The 16,063-nt window shown below is 42.1% G+C and overlaps 1 protein-coding gene across 6 annotated transcripts in view; it reads right to left on the reverse strand.

Annotated features, from left to right (window-relative positions):
• The window catches only part of PAK3 (p21 (RAC1) activated kinase 3), a 267,243-nt gene extending 260,871 nt beyond the window's left edge, over positions 1–6,372 (reverse strand). For 4 of the 6 annotated variants that reach the window (XM_072816521.1, XM_072816518.1, XM_072816519.1 and 1 more), the window contains exon 1: positions 6,096–6,372. The gene's annotated coding sequence lies outside the window, so the exon portion shown is untranslated. The remainder of the gene's footprint in view (positions 1–6,095) is intronic. The other 2 variants (XM_072816514.1, XM_072816526.1) reach the window with 2 other exon arrangements.
• Positions 6,373–16,063: the final 9,691 nt, after the last annotated feature.

Consider the following 16,063-nt stretch of genomic DNA (forward strand, 5'->3'; position numbering starts at 1 on the left):
TGTCACAACCACAGAAATTAGAGTACTATGCCGCTCTTAAAAAGAATGAAATAGGGCAGCCTGTGTGGCTCAGCGGTTTAGCGCCGCCTTCAGCCCAGGGCGTGATCCTGGGGACCTGGGGTTGGGTCCCGCGTCGGGCTCCCTACATGTGGCCTGCTTCTCCCTCTGCCTGTGTCTCCGCCTCTCTCTCTCTGTGTCTCTCATGAATAAATAAATCAAATCTTAAAAAAAAGAATGAAATAGCTATAGGTATACTGGCGGGAAAAGACCTCCAGATACACAGAGTTCCATGAAAAGCACGTTGTAGAACAGTATGCAGAACACTGGTGGCATCCTTTGTTATTTTACCACATGAATCCGTATATGAATATTTATTAAAATATACACAAAATGCTATGTAACAAATGGTGAACGGGGCAGAGATCGGTGGTGGAGAGGCCTGGAATGTTCTGCTTCATACTTTTATTTTTTGCAAGCATGATCGTGTATTATTTTAATCATAAAAATGCTTTTTTGAAACAAGAAGTAAGGCAAGCTGTGCCACTCCCCACAATCTCCCAGCTTCTAAAAATGTCCTCTTCAAGGACATGGTGTTCCTGCATCTAAGTTAATTTCTAATACCCAAAACTTAGGATTTGCTACTTAGAAGTTAAGAAACACCGGGAAGAAGGGCAATGGTTGCCTCATTCTTTTAGGAAAGTTACCTTTCATGCTATTACGGTCTAACTGACACCCTTTCTAGGAGGACCTCCCTCTCCTGCCTTTTCAAATCTCCCGCCATTCTTTCTGTCCTACCTCCTTCTCTTCCTCACCTCCCGCATGTTTCTCATAAGGTTGGGAGAAGGAGACATGGTTCGTTCATTTCAATTCCTTTTCTGTTTTTACCTCAAGAACCGGATCCAATCCCAAAATTTCATCCTAAAGAGATTCCACACTAACTCCTCTTCCCGAAGTCTATTTGGCACAAAGCTCATTGCAGTATTTCCAATCCCTTCCATCCCAAGTTAAGGTTGACAATTGCAACTCTGGGAATCTTGCGTATTTAAGGAGTGTCTACAAGTGACCTAGGCTGTAGGGGATGGGAGCCCTGCACCTACATGGTTCTGAAATTCTGTGCCATTTTGAGGGGGAATGCATCAGCAGCTTCCATCACACTTTCAAGGCAGTCATCGATGGTCTACAAAAGAAGTGAATCACCACCAAGGAAGAGGGACTGTGTGATTGAATCATCCACTGAGTATCTACCCAGAACACCCAGTCCTGAGGTTTCCAACTGGCTGCTTGGCTTGGTGAATCAGACAATTGGACACCCAAGAGGAACCAGAAAGAGAGAGGGGAAGCATGGCTTTTTCTGGCTCCACTAGAAACCTGTTTCTCTGCTAAAAGCTGCCACACAGAGCCCACACAACTCAGGCTTGGACATGCCCTCCAAGTCCCACTGAATGAGCCAACCAACCCACACTGCCCTGCAGTGCAGAAGAAGATGGCTGGGTCTAGTGGGAAGAGCCTTAGGAGGCAGTGGATCGGAGTTTAGCCTCTAGGATGACTTCTGTTCTGTCACATGATAGCTGTGGGATCTTAGACAAACTCACTTCACTTCACTAGCATTTTGCTCACCCAAGCAGAAGCTTTGCACCAGACGAACTTGAAAAGGCAGTGCTACCATTCTATGAACCTCCCCTACTGGACCGGTATTTCCACTGAACTCTCCCCACCAGAGAAGGCCTTCACTCTCACTGTCCGGTCGGTCATTCGGCCTTAAAGCCACAGCGTTTCCTCTTCCGGCTAACCCAAACCCTTCCTACAGCACATGAAGCTTGTTGCTTCCATGTGGAGAATGGCCCATGTGGGTAAGATGCTCTGTGGAATGGGTAACTCTAAGGCCTCCACATCTGTCTCCACCCTAGGCCCAGCTGGCAATGGTTATTAGCTGTTCCTTCTCAAGAAAGGCACACTTCTTTCAAGGTAGTTTGTAAAAAAGAGAGGTTGAGGGAATTAAATGAAGAGCCAAGGGAATCAGAGAGGGTCAATAGTCTTTCTCTTCTGCCTTTAAATTTCCTTAAAGATGGCCACGCCTTCCTATTGACCACCCAGACTGCACATGGGGGCCAGTGAACGTGAACCTTCCAGCGGCTGCGTCCAAGATGGCCCCCTGGAACTACTCCTGCAGGAGAGGGAGTCTGGAGGATAAAAGCAACTTTCCAACTGAGCTTAATTCCCACTTCCAGGGTTCTCTGGTCAGGAGGCTGTTTTCAAATTGATGGGACTTCTCTTAGGGCTGTACTGATGATACCTCTGGCCCAGGAAATTAAAGGCCACACTGGAATCTTCAGGAAGGCAAAGGAAGTAAGCACAAAGAACTGAGTCACCCAAGGTTGAGTGAGAATAGGTCTTTGCAGTCGAAGCAGAGCAGAGAACTGAGGCAGTCTGCCCAGCAGTGCAGAGGAAAAACAGGATTGGGCCTAAATTATCAGAATAACTGCCTTAATTCTGCACTTCCCTTTCATAATAACCTCGAGTTGATATACAGCCTTTCTTGTAAAAAGCTCAAAATACTTGCAGAGATATTATCTTGGTTGTCATCACACCATCAGAGACGGTGAGAGCAATGATTATTATCAGCCTCATTTGATGCACGGGGGAAGGAAAGCCCAGAAGGTGAAGGAGGCGCCCTTGTCTCCCCAGCAAAATACCTACAGCCTCCGAACTTGGTGGGAAAGGCTCTTGCCTGGCATTGCCAGAGAATATTCTTTTCAAGGGCAGTCTGGCCAACTGCTTGTTGGAACACCAGGTTCTGTGGGCAAATATATCTGGGAGACACTGCTGATTCTCTTCTGGAGAGTCATGATGTACATTAGCCTGGTAAAGGCTTTTAGAAGCCCTGAAGTAAACAAACCTGTTTTTGCTTAAGCAAGAATTTCCCAAATTTAACTTGACCACAAAACTCTGTGTGTGTCTGGATGTGAGTGTGGAACACCTACTAACATCCGGTGGAACAAGTCTGGGAAGCACTTGGTCCAGGCACTTAGGCTTACCTGAGTACCCGCACAGCATCCATTCCTTTTCAGCCCAAGCTGTGGGGGAATGTGCCTTAGATATGCTGCCTGATACTTTCTGGTACTGACAGCCAATGAACAAAGGACCTCCATGTGCCCAGAGGACCCCAGGCCATCATTTCTTCTGCCTCAGGGCATTGGCCAGACTAGGGTGAGGGGGGAGTCAATTCAAGTTGGACCACCCCTGCTGGCATTCCTTTCAAAGAGAACCCAGGGCTATTTTTGGCTTTCATTTAAGGGAGGAGATGATGCTCAGGATGCTGGTTCAAGCCCTCAAAGCCCACACTTTTAACTAGCATAATTTTGTGCCCACCAGGCACTTCCAGCAGAAATCATTAATCTCTTAGGTTCATTTCCAATGCCATTTATCAGCCCACACAATCGGCACCAACAAAACAGAACAGGAGACTCAGAATGTGCCCCTATTCTGGCCTAACCGCATGAATGTTACAGACAGTCCTCATACAGCCATTCCTGACTACGCACTTAACACACAGGACAGAAATCCTGTGCTATTATTAATTACCAGTGACACTACTCACAGTATCTAAAATGTGAAAGTCCCTGAAGACCCTGTCCCGGTTAATTTGTATTTTACATACAACCCAAATGATAAAAGATAACAGATAGTGGATTTCATATTTATTACCACCATTTCCACACTTTCAGTATTCGGTATTTATTAAACACCCACACCCTAAGGGAAAGTGCCTGCACTGAAATTGGTGACTTTTTGCCCACAAAGTAAATGCAATGCAGGTCTATCTTTCTTTATCCATCCATTGGCTATGCAAAAAAAAAAAAAAAATCTGGTTAAATGGATTTTTGGTAAAAATCTTCCCTGTAAAGGTCCAAGATGGTCTGATTATGAAGCCTTTTGTAAAGCAACAAATTCCACAATTTGTGTACTGTACTGTCCACCTAGTTCATTTTCCTTGTAAATACATGCTTACCCATAGCAGATTTACTTAAGGCAAAACACTGACATTTAGAAATGAGCTGGACATTTCTTAAGATGCAGATGTGTGCTAATCTTTACCAATCTGCAATACTGTCTCCTTTTGGGTTTACCATTAATCACTATCCCTGTCCAGGGAGACTCATTCTGAGTTCATGATAGTAATAGTTCTGAGGACTCCTTGCAGTCTTACTTAACCATGACCCCTCTCTGCCTTTATATATGCTGTTCCTTCAACTTGGCCACCTGGTGAATTAGTTTTTCAAGACTCACTCAAATGTCACTTCCCCCATGAAGCCTTTCTTTCTTTCTTTTTTTAAAGATTTTATTTATTTATTTATTTATTTATTTATTTATTTATTTAGAGGGGGGAGACGTAGAGAGAGGGAGAATCTTAAGCAGCCTCATGCTGAGCATAGAGCCAGACTGTGAGATCATGACCTAGGCAGAAATCAAGAGAAATCAAGCTTAACTGAGCCACCCAGGAGCCCCAAAGCCTCTCTTGATCATACCGCCTACCCCCACCCCTCCTCTCTGCTCTCACAGTACCCTGCCTATCTCTTGTCATACTCTATTGTAATCATCTGTTTACACACTCTGTCTTGCCTACCAGACTGTGCCTTCCTTGTGAGCTGAGATGATGCTTTATTCATTTATTCGTTTATATACTTCCAAAACGTAACATTACTATTGGCATGTAGCAGGTGTTTAATAAATGTCGGTTGTTTTACTGAACAATCACTACCCTTAACTGTACATTTTTGGCCCCTGACAAATAATGCTTTCTTAAAACCTCAAGTAAAAAATAAATAAATAAAAATAAAATAAAACCTCAAGTAAAATGTACAAAAGAAAGTCTAGCAGTTTTGTTCATTTCTGTTGATTTCTTCTTTCTTTGATTAAAAAAAAAGACCATACCAATTCACATCTTATGGTTCCAGGAGGGAAATAAAGAAAACCTTTAATCCAAATACACCACTAATACACAGGTGCATCCAGTATGTTCATTTTTCTCCAAATGAACATACAGCTACAGGCTAGCTCCAAAGTAAAGACTGCAGTAAAGACAAGAGGAGCATCCACTAATTAAAGGGGTGCAGGGGAAGGCTCTGCAAGGATCACTGTAAGAGCTTTGGATCCTCATTGGCTGAGAGAGGGAAACCTGCTAAGAAAGTTGGATGTCTTTGGGGTAACAATAATGATGTCCAATAAGACTTGGTCAACCTGGCTGGAAATTCCACAATCAACATGTTTTAAACAACAGCCCCAAGTTGGGGGGATTTCCATCACTTTGAAAACATCATTACCCTTACAGTGTAGGCAGAACAGGTTGGACCTGATCTGCCTGCGTGTTACTGCAATCTGGCTTGGCATGGGATGATACCCAAGGACATGGAATGCCAGGAGTAACTCAGCCCCATGGCGCAGAACTACACACACACACACACACACACACACACACACACTCGACACCCCACACTCCAACTCATACTCACTGCATCCCACACAAAACCAGCACCATCACACACACACACACACACACACACACACACCATCGCATTCCTGTGTGCCCAGTCACACACACAGGGAGTGCCCCCTCGCATTCTCTCACTTCCCCAGTGTGCCCGGCCCACACCCCACACTGCCAGCAGACTGCAGCCTAGCCTGGAACTGGAAGCTGGTGCGGACTGGTTTTTGTTGTATGTAACAAAGCCCATGCACCCAGGTGCCCCGCTGGATCGGCTCCATCCATCTCTCCCCGCCCCCATCCACGAGCTCCCAGAACAAGAGAAAGCTCAGCTCTGGGACATGGATGCGGGGAGTGGGGGTGCACAGAAAGAGAGCTTGAGGGGTGGGCGGTGGGGGCAGGACTCCGAGCAGCTCGGGGGCTCCTTCGCCACGACGCCGGAGGGACGGCCACTGGCCAAAGGATCAAGCTACCCCCTGGCACCCCGTCTATTCATAGAAAAAGACCCAACGCGGAGAAATCGTAGACCCCGGCGCCCGCCGCGTGCCCTCCCGGTGGCTCCGGGAGCCAGGGACGCTCCAACTGCCCGCAACAAAGCGCCCCCCGCACAGACCTGTTCCAGGCTCTTGGCGGCCCAAGCGCAGGCAGCCGCTGCTGAGGGTTCTGCCCTTCGCCGCCGCGGACGGGAGGAGGAGCAGGAACTGGGGGAGGAAGGAGGACGAGAGGGGAGAGGAGACGGTGTAGGCGGTGGCGAGAGGAGGAGGAGGCGGCGGCGGCTGCGTCTGCCGCCCAAGCCGAGGATGCTCCGGCAGGAGGCAGGGACGGGCGCGCGGGGCGTGGGCTCACGTGTGCCCCGCGGCCCCGGGATGCGCGCGCGGCTGGGCGTGTGAGAGTATCTGGGTGGATTTTGACTGTGATTATTCGGAATTCCGACCTAGTCTGGAACTTGTGGTTCCTGCAGCCAGGCGGAAGTGAAACCCTTTCACTCTCCCAAGCCTGATTGTGCAGATCGGGTGATGGGGGTGGGGGGGGGGGGGTGAGGCAGCGAGGGCGGGGAGAGAGGCTTCAGTACGAGGGCTCCGGGCCTGTCGTCCACGCCTGTACCTCTTCTTTCAATGTTTCTAGGCACTGGTGGCTTGCGTCTGCACGTATCTCTGGAAAGCCTTCCGCCAAAAAGAATAACAGAGAGAGACCCAAAGACTCAGGACAGTCACCATCCACACCACATTGTATTGAGTGAGCACCCACACTGCTCAGCCAGCTGTCTCCACTACCCAGAAGACAATTTTCTGTTCTAACTTGGAATTGACTTTCATGAGTTTGAGGTGCCTATAACTTTGCACAGGATCTACCTCCATTCCATTTTTCCTCCTGTCTCTGATGTTATTGCAGTATCTCTGCATTTGTAACCAAGGTGGCATCCAATCAGTCCTGTACTTTCTAGTCTGCTTACTTAGGCAGCATTATCCAGGTCCCCGGCTTCACTGGTGTCAAGGAGTCTTTTATTTATTTATTTTTTTAATCTTTTTGTAGAGTTTATGTTCTCTAATTTATTTATTTATTTTTTATTGGTGTTGAATTTACCAACATACAGAATAACCCCCAGTGCCCGTCACCCATTCACTCCCACCCCCCGCCCTCCTCCCCTTCTACCACTCCTAGTTCGTTTCCCAGAGTTAGCAGTCTTTACGTTCTGTCTCCCTTTCTGATATTTCCCACACATTTCTTCTCCCTTCCCTTATATTCCCTTTCACTATTATTTATATTCCCCAAATGAATGAGAACATATAATGTTTGTCCTTCTCCGACTGACTTACTTCACTCAGCATAATACCCTCCAGTTCCATCCACGTTGAAGCAAATGGTGGGTATTTGTCATTTCTAATAGCTGAGTAATATTCCATGTATTCAAGGAGTCTTTTAATCCTTGTGCCACTCCCTCTCTAGGACTGGGATTTTCAGTTTAGATGAGAACCAAGACTGGTTTCCTGGAGGTCACATAATTGAAGATCATCATGGATCCAGCTGGAGACCCCATTTGGGTTTGGGTCCCTAAAGCTAAAATAAGGGGAAAGCCATTGAGAAGCACAACTTTTCCCCATGATTCACTCCTTGGTGAAGCCCTTGTTTAGAGCTCTGCTGAAAGTCTTCCTGGTGGCAACTTTTTGAGCATTTTACTTCATCTTGCCAGTGACTTATGCTTGCTGAGTACTTTGGGATTTATAAAGCACTTCCTTATAATGGGATCCCTACCATATCATCTCTGTGAATTAAGCAAGAAAAATATCATTATTTGTATTTTGCACATGAAGATTCAGCCAGATGAAGTGGTTTTGCCTAACATTGCAGGCTTAAAAATGGCACATCCAGAATTGAGACCCAGATCTTCAGATTCCCAGGCCAAAATTCCTTTTTACAATTACATCTTAGAAAAAATAAAATTCATTTATTGATCTCCATGTTGGAGATAAATGGTTTAGTGCCTTTGCTAAGTTGAAATTGTTAACTAAAATATTTTGAAAAGATATTTTCAGTTAGATCAATACATTCAGGTGCAGCCCACAGATTAGTGGGCAAAAATGAGTCAAAGACTTTAAGGCCTCAGTTTCCAATCATCAGGCATAATTATTCCTTTGATTCTGTTGCCAGCTACTGCAAGCAGAATTTGAAATGAAGGTATAGAAAGGACAATAGAAATAGGGTTTGTTTTAATTTCCTGGGGTGATAATCTTGTGAATGTTTCCCCCACAAACTAGATCTGTGTCCTCTAACTCATGGGAGTGAATCATTGTTTGCCACCGGGGTGGGGAGGGGAACCTGTCTCCCACACAGCAGCCTGGGCAGTCCCAAGAGCGTGCAGATGGATATCCAGCAAAGTAGGCTAATGCAGGCAAAAAACTGCACTCTGGAGTCAGGCATACCTAGCTTGAAAATCTTGGGGAATAACTCCACATATCAACAACCCTATTGTAAAATAGGTGTAGAGGTGTGAGAACAAAATGCAGTGACTCAAGTGCCAGGGATATACAAGGTTCCATAAATGATAGGTATTATTATTCGAGAAAAGTGACAATTGCATTCATGGGTCTTTCTCCATTAAAGGCAGAGCTCCTTTTATTACTAGTAGGACCTTGACATTGAGTTAAGGCAGAGAGAGATTTATTTTCCCCAGGATAGGAAAGATCAAGTGCAGATGATGAGAGGTAGGCATGATAGACAAATAGAGATGAGGGATTCTCTGTTAACTACTGAGGCCCAGCATGGAACTGAGAAGAGAAGAGGATGATGAAGAGGCCATTTAGGACTGGGCAGAGGATTGTGATCTAGATTCTTGGTTCTCAGAATGGGTTGAGAGTACATGCCTTCTAGCCGTTTTGTAACAATGTACATGATTTACTCAAAGGGACGTTTTGGCTCCTTAAAACAAATTCCTATTTATCAAAAGACCTAATAAAGAACTGCATCCAGAATGTATCAGAAATACCTGCATCTGACATTCAGCTCAGTACTCCCTGTTCTGATTTGGTACCAAACAGAGACTACCCTTGTCTGAGCCTTGCCAAGCACAGGGAGGTTGAGTCACAACAAAGAGCCAAGATGCAGAAAAATTGTGAAGGACATGAAATCTGTCTCTGACACCCTTCCAGTCTCTGTATTGCATGCTTTCCTTCCATCTTCTAATATCTGGACATCAAAATCCCTGCCTTTTCCAACCAGGAAAGAGTGACCCGACCTCTTCACTTATAAGCAGGTACCTTTGTGCGCTTCTCTTCTCACAAGGAAGATAAGAGGGCAGAGACAACGCTAAGCCCAATAAAAGAGATCACTGATGTTATATAAAAGTTCAGGCATTCGGTGTAGTAAAAATACCTTGCGTGCCCTCAAATTATTCTGTTTTCTCGTCGCAAATTATTTTTTCCCTGATAACCAGGTCAAATAAGACAAACATTCAGAGTGGTCTGTGTGATGCCAGGCACCTAAAACTAGAAATGAAATTAGTTATGAGACTAGACTGGGGGTTGTGGACAGAGTCCAGGTCGCTCCCTGAAACTTTTTATTATTATTATTGTGGCAGGAATATTTATTTATTTATTTATTTATTTATTTATTTATTTATTTATTTATTTATGAGAGACACACAGAGAGAGAGGCAGAGACATAGGCAGAGGGAGAAACAGGATCTCTGCAGGGAGCCTGATGTGGGAATCGATCCCAGGACCCCAGTATCACACCCTGAGCCAAAGGCAGATATTCAACCACTGAGCCACCCATGTGCCCCTTTTTGATTTTTTAAAGATCTCATTCATTTATTTGTCAGAGAGAGAGAGAGAGAGAGAACATAAGCAGAGGGAGTGGCAAGTAGAGGGAGAAGCAGACTCCCTGCTGAGCAAAGAGCCTGATGTAGGACTCAATAGCAGGACCCTAGGATCATGGCCTGAACTGAAGGCAGACACTTAACTGACTGAGCCACTCAGGCGTCCCTGTGGTAAGAACATTTAATGGGAGATCTACCCTCTTGACACATTTTTAAGTGTACAATATCCAATTGTTAACTAGAAGAGCAATGTTGTACAGCAGATCTCTGGAATTTAGTCATCTTGGTAACTGAAAATTTATATCCACTGAATAGCATTTCCCCCTTTCCCCTTCACCCCAATCCCTGGCAACCATAACTCTCCTTTCTGCGTCTATGAGTTTGACCATTCTAGATACCTTATATAAGTGAAATCATGCGTTATTTGTCCTTCCATGACTGGCTTATTTTGCTTTGCATGTCCTCAAAGTTAATCTGTGTCCCATATGGCAGGATTTCCTTTTTTTTTTTTTTTTGAGGCTGAATAATATTCTGCTGTATGCATAGCCCGTTCATCTATTGATGGACATTTAGGTTGTTTCTGCATTTTGATTAATGTGAATAATACTGCAATGCACACAGGAGTGTAAGGATCTCTTCAAGATTGTGACTTCAGTTCTTTTTGATAAATATCCAGAAGTGGATTGCTGTAACTTTTTGAGGAAATGCCACATTGGTTTTCATAGCAGTCATACAATTTATATTCCCACCAACAATGTACAAGGGTTCCAGTTTCTCCACATTCTCATCAACATTTACCTTTTGCTTTGTTTTGATATTTTCATTTTCATTTTGGTTTGACAATAGCCATCCCAACAGGTATCAGGTGATATCTCATTGTGGTTTTGATCTGCATTTCTCTGATGATTATGACGTTGAGCATCTTTTTATGTACCTCTTGGCCATTTGTATCTCTTTGGAGAAATGTCCACTCGGGTCCTCTGCACATTTTAAAATTAGGTTGTTAATTGTGGTTATTTGCTCTTGAGTTGTAGAAGTATCTTCCATATTTTGAATATTAACCCCTTATCAAATAAAGGATTCACAAATATTTCCTCCCATTCTGTAAGTTGTCTTTTCACTCTGTTAATTGTTTCCTTTCCTGTACAGAGGCTTTTAGTTTGATTCAGTCCCACCTGTCTGTTTTTGTTTTATTAATTATTATTATTATTATTATTATTATTAGTTTTTGTTTTTGTTTTTGTTGCCTCTACTTTTGGTGTTATATACAAGAAATCATTGCCAAGACCAATGTCATGAAGCTTTTGCTCCATGTTTTCATTCTAAGAGTTTAATAGTTTCAGGCCTTATGTTCAAGTCTTTAATCCATTTTGAGTTGATTTTTAGGCATAATACATGATAAGGGTCCAATTTCCTCTGCATGTAGATATCCAATTTTCTCAATACCATTTGTTGAAGAGACTATCTTTCCTTATTGTGTATTCTGGACATCCTTGTGGAAGATCAGTTCACGATACATGCATGAGTTTATTTCTATACTCTGTTCTGTTCCATTGATCTCTATGTCTGTCTTCATACCAGTACCATACTGTTTTAATTGCTGTAGTTTTATAATATAGTTTGAAATTAGAAAGTGTGATGCATCCAGATTTGTTCTAGTGCTTTGTGTTTCCATATGAATGTTAGGATTGTTTTTTCCAGTTCTGTATAAATGCCATTGAGATTTGAATCTGTAGATCACTTTGGATAATATGGACATTTTAACAATACTGAGTCTCCTAATCTATAAACATGGGCTATATTTCCATTTATTTATGTCTTTTTAAATTTCTTTCGTTAATGACTTGTAGCTTTCAATGTACACATTTTTTACCTCTTTGGTTAAGTTTATTACTAACTCTTTTATTCTTTTCGTAATTATTGTAAGTGGTATTTTTTTCTTAAATTCTTTTGGATAGTTCATTGCTAGTGGGTTGAAATGCAATTGATTTTTGTATATTGATTTTTGTATACTGCAGTTTTCCTGAATTTGTTTATTAGTTCCAACAGTTTGGGAGAGTTTTTAGGATTTTCTACATATAAAATCATGTCATCTACAAACAGAAATAGTTTTTTTTCCTCCTTTCCAATTTGGAAGCCTTTTATTTTTTGACCTAATTGATCTGACTAGGGTTACCAATATTATGTTGAATAAAAATGGTGAGAGTGGGCATACTTGCCTTGTTTCTGATCTTAGAAGGAAAGCCTTCAGTTTTTTACCATTGAGTGTGATGTCAGCTATGGACTTTTCATATATGTGCTTTATTATGCTGAGGTGATTTCCCTCTTTTTGTTTCCAGCTTTATTAAGTTATAATCAGCAATAAATATTGTATGTATTTAAAGTATAAGATGTGATGTTTTGATACAGGTTTACTTGATGAAATTATTACCACAATCAAGCCAATTAAAACACCTATTGGGTTGCTGATCTGACTCAGTTAGAAAAGCATGTGACTCTTAATCTTGGGGTGGTGAGTTCAAGGTCCATGTTGGGCAGAAAGCTTACTTAAAAATAAATCTATCAATACACACAGTTATTTTTTTTGTTTGTGTGTGGTTAGAACACTTAATATCTACTCTCTTAACAAATTTCAAGTATACAATACAGAATTATTGATGGTAGTCACCATGCTATACATTAGATCACAAGAACTTATTCTTCTTGCATAACTGAAACTTTGTATCCCTTGACTGAGATAATTTCCTACTATTCTTACCTTGTGATGAGGTATTTTTTTTTATTGTGAAAGGATTTTGAGTTTTGCTAAAGTTTGTTAAATGCTTTTCTCTGCATCTATTGAAATGATCATGGGATTTTTATCTTTCATTCTTTTAATTTTTTCCTTCCAAGTTTTTTTGTATTTTTTATTGGAGTTCGATTTGCCAACATATAGAATAACACCCAATGCTCATCCTGTCCAGTGCCCCCCTCAGTGCCCATCACCCAGTCACCCCATCCCCCCATCCCCCCATCCATCCCCTTCCACTACAACCTTGTTTGTTTCCCTGAGTTAAGAGTCGCTCATGTTCTGTCACCCTCTCTGATTTTTCCCACTCATTTTCTCTCCTTTCCCCTATATACAAATCAAAATCCTTCCAAGGTTTTATTTAAATTCTGGTTAGTTAACATACAGTGTAATATTAGTTTCAAGTGTAGGATTTAGTGATTCATCACTTACACACAACATTCAGTGCTCATCACAACAGGTACCCTCCTTAATACCCATCACTCATTTAACCCATTCCCTCCACCCACTCAGTTTGTTCTCTATAGCTAGGAGTCTGTTTTATGACTTGCTTCTTTTTTTCCCCATGTGTTCATCTGTTACATTTCTTTTTTTAAAGATTTTATTTATTTATTTATTTATTCATGAGAGACACATAGAGAAAGGCAAAGACATAGGCAAAGATAGAAGCAGGCTCCATGCAGGGAGCCCGATGTAGGACTCAATCCCAGGACCCCGGGATCATGACCTGAGCCAAAGGCAGACACCCAACCACTGAGTCACCCAGGTATCCCATCTGTTACGTTTCTTAAATTTCACAATTTAATGAAATCATATGGTATTTGTCTTTCTCTAACTATTTTTCCAAACATAATACTCTCTAGCTCCATCCATGTCGTTGCAAATGTCAAGATTTCATTCTTTTCAGTGGCTGAGTAATAGTCCATTGTACATATATACCACCTCTTCTTTATCCATTCATTATTTTTTTTAAAGATTTTATTTATTTATTTATAGAGACAGAGAGAGAGAGAGAGAGAGAGAGGCAGAGACACAGGCAGAGGGAGAAGCAGGCTCCATGCAGGGAGCCCGGCGTGGGACTCGATCCAGGGTCTCCAGGATCATGCCCTGGGCTGCAAGCGGCGCTAAACCACTGCGCCACCGGGGCTGCCCCATTATTTTTTTTTAACATGGCATATAGCACAAATTGATTTTTATATGTTTAATCAGCCTTGTATCTCAGGAATAAATCCCACTTGATCATGGTATGTGATCCTTTTGATGTGCTGTTGAATTTGGTGTACAAGTATTTTGTTGAGGATTTTTGCATTTGTGTTCATCAAGGATATTGGCCTGCAGTTTCCTTTTTTGTAGTAATTTTTTCTGGCTTTGGAACCATGGTAATGCTGGGTTTATAAAATGAATTTGGAAGTTATTCCTCCTAACTTTTTTGGAAGAGTTTGAGGATTGACAATTTTTCTTTAAATCTTTCATAGAATTCACCTGTAAAGTCAACTGGTCCTGGGTTTTTTGTTATTGTTGTGAGGTTCTCAGTTATTGAATCAGTCTCCTTACTAGTTAAGAGTCTGTTTAGATTTTCTATGTTTTCATGAATCAGCTCTGGTAAGGTGTATATTTCTAGGAATTTAGTCATTTCTTCTATGTTATACAATTTTTTTAAACATATAATTGCTCACAGTGCTCTCATGATCCTTTTTACTCTTGTTGCCTTGGTTGTAATGGTTCATCTTTAATTTCCTATTTTATTGATTTGAGTTCTCTGCCTTGTTCTTAGTCTAGCTAAAAGTTTGTCAGTTTTGTTTATCTTCTCAAAAGACCAACTTTTAGGAACCTACACACAATTTTTCCTGAGTGGCTGTACCAGTCACATTCCCACCAACAGTGCAAGAGGGTTCCCCTTTCTCCACAACCTCTCCAACATTTGTTATGTCCTGTCTTGTTAATTTTCACCATTCTCACTGATGTGAGGTGGTATCTCATTGTGGTTTTGATTTGTATTTCCGTGCTCGCTTCGGCAGCACATATACTAAAAATTGATTTGTTTTTCCATGATGGCAAGTGATGCAGAGCATTTTCTCATGTGCGTGTTGGCCATGTGTAGGTCTTCTTTGGTGAAATTTCTGTTCATGTCTTCTGCCCATTTTATGATTGAATTGTTTGTTTCTTGGGTGTTGAGTTTAATAAGTTCTTTATAGATCTTGGATACTAGCCCTTTATCTGATAGGTCATTTGCAAATATCTTCTCCCATTCTGTGGGTTGTCTTTTAGTTTTGTTGACTGTTTCTTTTGCTGTGCAGAAGCTTTTTCTCTTGATGAAGTCCCAATAGTTCATTTTTGCTTTTGTTTCCCTTGCCTTCATAGATGTATCTTGCCAGAAGTTGCTGTGGCCAAGTTTGAAAAGGGTGTTGCCTGTGTTCTCCTCTAGGATTTTGATGGATTCTTGTCTCACATTTAGATTTTTCATCCATTTTGAGTTTATCTTTGTGTATGCTATAAGAGAATGGTCCAATTTCATTCTTCTGCATGTGGCTGTCCAATTTTCCCAGCACCATTTATTGAAGAGACTGTCTTTTTTACAGTGGATAGTCTTTCCTGCTTTGTCAAATATTAGTTGACCATAGAGTTGAGGGTCCATTTCTGGGTTCTCTATTCTGTTCCATTGATCTATGTGTCTGTTTTTGTGTCAGTACCACACTGCCTTGATGATCACAGCATTGTAGTACAACTTGGAATCTGGCATTGTGATGCCCCCGGCTCTGGTTTTCATTCCTCAAAGAGTTAAAAATAGAGCTACCCTACCACCCAGCAATTGCACTCCTGGGGATTTACCCTAAATATACAGATATAGTGAAAAGCCGAGACACCTGCACCCCAATGTTTACAGCAGCAATGTCCACAATAGCCAAACTGTGGAAGGAGCCTCAGGGTCCATCGAAAGATGAATGGATACAGAAGATGTGGTCTATGTATACAACGGACTATTACTCAGCCATTAGAAACGACAAATACCTACCATTTGCTTCGACGTGGATGGAACTGGAGGGTATTATGCTGAGTGAAGTAAGTCAATCAGAGAAGGACAGTCACTCTATGGTTTCACTCATACGAGGAATATAAAAAATAGTGAAAGGAATTATAGGGGAAAGGAGAGAAAATGAATGGGAAAAATCAGAGAGGGTGACAGAACATGAGAGACTCCTAACTCTGGGAAATGAATAAGGGGTAGTAGAAGGGGAGGTGGCAGGGGGATGGGAGGACCAGGCAATGGGCACTGAGGGAGGCACTCAATGGGATGAGCACTGGGTGTTATACTGTATGTTGGCAAATCGAACTCCAATAAAAAAATACACAACAAAAGGTCAACTTTTAGTTTCTTTTTTTTTCTACTCTGCTTATACCCTCTATTTTGTTTATTTTTGTTCTGATCTTTATTATTTCCTTCCCTCTGTTAATTTCAGGCTTGGTTTGTCTTCTTTTT

This window comes from Canis lupus, chromosome X (assembly GCF_048164855.1).
Source record: "Canis lupus baileyi chromosome X, mCanLup2.hap1, whole genome shotgun sequence".
Lineage (NCBI taxonomy): Eukaryota > Metazoa > Chordata > Mammalia > Carnivora > Canidae > Canis > Canis lupus.